The following is a 5,610-nucleotide window of genomic DNA, read 5'->3' on the forward strand; positions in this document are numbered from 1 at the left end:
GGGGAGGTGGGAGGTGGGGGGGAAGGGATTCTCATTCATGTAGCCTGAGCGGGGGCATAGATAGGGAGTGGTTTAGGGTCCATGCTGGCAGCATACAAATTCTAAAAGCTCTGTGCACCATGTGTCCTACACTGATAGGTAAAACCTAGGAAAAAAATTCACAATAAATAGATATTAGAGTGCAAAATGGAAAGAAACATGAAGAGGGAAGATACAGGCTGAAGAAGACAAGGAGAAGCCTTCCTATGGGTCAATGGTATGAACTTGCTGACTGCTCTCCCTGGGGAAGTGGCAGAAACCTCGTTGTTTGGAGCATGTGAAACTAGTCTAAACAAGATGATGATAAATGTTTGCTGGAGAACAGTCCTGCACTAGCAGGGAGCGCTGGGTGACCTAATGGGTCTTTTCCATCTGTAGGGTCTATAAATAACACCAGACAATGCAAAAAAGAGAAAAAAAAAGGTGTGAAACTTGCACAGGCACTTTTCAACTTGCGCAAATCACTTTCCTAAACCAGAGAAAAAACAATATCAAATCACCTGAAGACATTTATTGAACCTTATCCAAGTCTATTTTTCCAAAATGTGTTAGTAATTGACTGGCAGGGTGAATCTGGGGCTGACTGACGTCCAGTGGAGTCCTACCACCACAGACTTCGTTGGGCCTGGCGTTTCACCGTGAGGGAGGCTGCATCCCCTAGAGCATTCCAGAGAGGACCTTCCGTCTTGATGGTGGGGAAGGCCACGGCATCATGGCAGCAACACAGGTGTTTTGCTGGTGGGGCCAGCATGTTGCTTCAGAGCTTGCCTGTGCAGTTTCCCTGAGGGCAGAAGCAAGTGGGCACTTTGTGAGCAGCGGAGGTGACCACCCTCTTGCTGCAAGCCTGGGCCAGGGATCCCCGTCTGTTGGAGGGACAATGACAAGCAGTAGGATGTGGTGGGGCGTGACTGTTTTCTCCACTGGCATGGCTGGAGCCAGAGAAGGCGCTTGTTCACTGCCTCACAAGGGATGGGAGAGCGTCCACCTGAGAATCCAGCTCTGCCTGTCCCAGCTTTGCACAGCGTACGCTCTCCAGCTCTGAGGATAAATGTCCTAGGGCAAGGGGGAGCACTTCCCACCGTGGGGGGTCCTGGTGTCTCCTCAGCCATGTCCTGAGGCAGGTGAGGGCTCTAGCACACCAGTCAAAGCAACTGAAGGACCAGGCTTATTTGGTGCGTTTTATCAAACAGAACTGAGAAATATGCTTAGGCACAGCCCTTGCTCAAAACAGGTTTTTTGTCTCATTTGCCACACAAAAAAAAAAAAGGGGAAGAAGAATAAAAAAGGGTCACAGCTATTTTAAAATCATTTAACAAAAGAACAGATAAGAGTGCTGCACTTACAGTCTCACTCTTTCCTTCTCACAAGCCTACCTCTCCCCCTCATCCTTCGCAGTAATCACGCAGGGCTGTTTTGTTTGCTTTGCTTGTTTTGTTTGGATTGGAAAATTCCCATTAGTTGTAGCTCAAAAATTGTGGCAGGAAAACTAGAAAGTGAAACCAGACAGATACATAAGTAAAAATGAATGGCCTGCTTTTATTATTTTTCCTTCGATTTCAGACAGAGCAGATGTTCTCTCTTTTCTGCTTCTCCCAGAGCTGTCACTCCTCGCTCAGGCTTTGTCCCTACCATCCACTGGGGATGCTCTGCCCTTGCTGGGCTTTCAGCGCTGCATATCTTCCCTTCTGCAGTGACACTCCTGAGGTTTGGGAACATGAGGATGATGAGGAGGAGAAGTGGGAGAACAATTAGTGTGAGGCAGGAGGGCTGTACCTCTGCGGTGGGCCAGCTGGGTGGGCAGGGGGACAGGGATAGGACAGCAGCAGCTCCCTGTGCTGAGCCCGAGCTGCCACAGCTCAGTGGGGCTCCGTGATTCCCCAAAGCACCTTTTTTCTGCCAATTTTTCCTCAACCAGACTCCTTTACTTGGTGCCCTGGCCTCACGTTCCTCCTCAAATCCCCCTTTCTGGAGGATTTCTGTGACCTGAGACTGACAACCCTTGATCACCTTCACTAGGGGGGCAAGAGGAGGGGGGTAGTCTCAGCCTCCAGACCCCCTGCGCTTGCTGGGGCTGTGCAACCCCAGGATGTTCAAGAAAGCACAATAAAAAATAGGGCAGTGCTGAGCCACAACGTCTTTGATTCATGCTCGGTAACCACATGAGAGGATCCCATGCTTATAAAACTAAACTGCTTCAGCATTAAGAGAAATATTTATGAAGATGCTGCCAGCACAGCTGACCTGCTAGTCTTCTGCAAACAGACTGATTTCCTGATGTCTCCTCCCTCCCGCAACCTTCCTTTTTCTGCCAGGTTGTTACATCTTTCTTTTGTCAGCATTTGTTTTGTTGTGTCATTTCAGGGAGCAGAGAGGATGAGTCCCTCGCCCATGGCAGCCCCCCAGTGTGCAGAGATCTCAGTATGCCTTTGCTGCAGCTGGCTGGTGAGTTTGGCATCTTTCTAACTGCTCCCATGACCTGCCGGCAGTTTTGGAGATACTGAAGTCTACCTCCTTGGAAGTTGTGCCTTGGTTTTCTGGCCTGTTAGAGCCTGTGCTTGGTGTCTCCTGACAGTCCTGCTAGGGCATGCTGTGACAGTCCAACTTCACTAGCTCTTTCCTATCATGCTCTTCTCTTGCCCTCAAGCTTTTGAATGTCATTATGGACAGCTTTACTTTGGTTGACACCAGTGGCTTTCAGGGTGCCTCAGACAAGATTCTTTGAGTGCTCTGATTCTCATTCAGGGCAACAATTATGTTATACCCTTGGCAACACCTAGGTATGCCAAATCATACAAAATGTTCCTTAGTTTTCCAGCTCACGATGCTTGCCCGAGTGCCCTTCAGGGAACTGCCCTGTTGGAAATGGAGGAAATAGCCCCTGGTGGCCAGGGACTGTTCTTCCAGCCTTTTCCCATGGCTGGTTTGGGATTTTGTGATGCAGCAGAGTTCCCTGTAGACGCCTGCATTGAAAACTTTTCACTGTGCTGTACAAGCTCTCCATCACACCTGGTGAGCAGACTCACCCCAATGCTAATCTGGAGCACGGCTCTCCCTTTGGCCAAAAGTTCCCACCAGTTCTCCCCCAACACTCACTGCTGTTGCCTTTTCTTCCTGGCTGTTACCCCAGGTTCCCTGCCCCTTCATCTCAGTCCCTTTCTTGCCCACCAGCTACTTCCTTGCACTTGAACTCTTACCTCCTTGCCCTTCAGAGAGAGGCAAGTCCAAGTTTTGCAACTCACCACATGTGGCTTTAGGCATTTGAGCTTTAGAAAACAGAGATTTTAATTGATGCCTGCCCTAGGTTATCCTGTGGTTTTTTAGAAATCTCTGGGCTGTTTCAAGGAAGCAGAAATGCTAGGGGCCTAATCATGTTTTCCTCCCAGCCTTCTCTGAAATATTTAGGCCTATCCATGAGGATGCTGAAGGGGCAGTGCTCATTATAGAAGGGTGCATGTGTATGTATGCATATCCATATCCATGTGTTTATGTGTGTATATTAATTCCTTGTGCTAGACCAGGTGCCAGCAGTGGGTACAGGGAAATTAACACATAGTGCTTGTTTTTGTGGAAGTGCAAAAAGCCCTATGGTTTCATTTGACATGGTGGTTGTTCAGAACTAGGGACTTTCTTGCCCTTTTGACAGTTCATACCCTGTGGCAGGGAGAGGCTTTGGTGGTTTGGACCCAAGAGGCATGAAGAAGATACTTTGGACTAGAAGCTGGCAAAACATTTGCCAATAATTGTTCTAAACCATAATAATAATATTAATAGGAAATGGCTAATAGTGTTTGACTCAGCAGTACATGGACGAAAAAAACCTTCGGAAATAAATGGGTAACAGTAGTGGTTAGGTTGGTGGATAAGGACTGTCTCCCTTAATTTTGCAGTGAGAGAATGTGAACAGTATTTAATGTCTTTGAAAGGGAAACAATTAAAGACATTTTTTCACAGAAAGGGTTGTCAAGCATTGGAATGGGCTGCCCCAGGAAGTTGTGGAGTCACCATCCCTGGAGTTATTTAAAAGATGTGGTGCTTAGAAACATGGTTTAGTGGTGGACTTGGCAGTGTTAGGTTAACAGTTGGACCTGATGTTCTTAAGGGTCTTTTCTAAGTATCCCATTTATGACAGTCATGCGTATGAGCTGAAGAGATCTGCTGGGACTCAAAGCATTTCAAAGGCAAGTTCCCTAGTTAGATGCGTGCAGCAGTGCCTGGTAAAGGGTTCTGATCTGCAAGTCATGTTTTTAGTTACAGCAAAACAAAAGATCAATCATAAAGAGCCACCAAAGGGAAGATGTGTAATATTTGTGTTACGCGGCCTTCAGGATACTGTAACGACAGCTCTGGAGCTTGCCCTGCAAAGCATCACCTTACACGTTGCAGGCAACGCTCACTTCTCTAACCCCACCAGCAGAGCTCTGAGTGACAATGCTGGGGCCAAGTTTCTCCCCTTACCTTTATTCTTAGAATGCTGCTAATGGCAGTAACACATAGGCCAAAAGTACAGCCAATTTTTTTCTGCAAAATAAAATTATGGCCCTCTTGCAGGAGGCCCCAGAAGCCCAGAAAAACGGTTTTCCACGGCACTGTGTGGGCTTCTGCACGATGGAAGCCACACATATCTTTTGCTGACTCGTGCCCCAAGAGTTTATGGTTTGGAATGTAAAATCGTTGACAGTAATATACATTGAACAATCATTTTTTATTAGGAGGTTGAATGGTAGCGGTTAACAAATTAATCAGGGAACAGGGATACAAACATATGCCTTTATAGCTTATGGCATGGGTAGAACTCTTATTTTCTCCACTTAGTTAGTCTGTATGTTTTAAAAGCAATAAGTTATATACTCATCATTTTTCTTGTTGTCCAAGATCCCAGCAACAAAACAGTAGGGAACTCCCATTACACATTTCGGCTCGAAAAGTATTCCTTTCTGCTCTCTGTAAAACGCGCAGGTCTACTGATCCAAGTTAAACATTACTGGAATTTCACCATAAGTCAAAAACAATATTAATTTTGAGCCCACATATTTTTCTTCTGGTAGGGTATAAAAGTTTAAAATAAGTACACGCTCCAGACAATCTGTAAATGGCAGAGAGTAATGGATGAAACGAGGAAAGGAAAACAAAACAACACGCACGTTTAACAACAGAGCAGCAGCAACGTTGGGTGGTGTGAACTTTTTTGGTACAATGGCAGGAATGAGAAGTTTTCTTTTCCCCTCTCTGTGGTCTGGTTTGAAGGTAAGCAAAGGCTGGCATCATGCTGCTGAGCCAGGGCAGAAGATTTCTGTCCCGTACAAAGCTGTAATCAGGGTTACTCCTTGGCGGGAAGCACAGGGATTGTTGCAGAATATTAGCATGGCATTTCTGAACTCCCGCATCCCTCGCTCCCTCCCTGGGCGGGAGACACTGCGCTGCTGTTTGTCTGAAGTCTAAGGACTGCCACAGCCATCTTTTTCAAATTAAAATGGCAATGTAAAGTTTTGTAAATGTTAGTTCTCCTAATTGACAGTGGCTTGTATAATTAAAATAAAATCACTAATATTTTCTCTTGTTTTCTTTTTTATC

This window comes from Calidris pugnax, unplaced genomic scaffold (genome assembly GCF_001431845.1).
Source record: "Calidris pugnax isolate Ruff unplaced genomic scaffold, ASM143184v1 scaffold44, whole genome shotgun sequence".
NCBI lineage: Eukaryota > Metazoa > Chordata > Aves > Charadriiformes > Scolopacidae > Calidris > Calidris pugnax.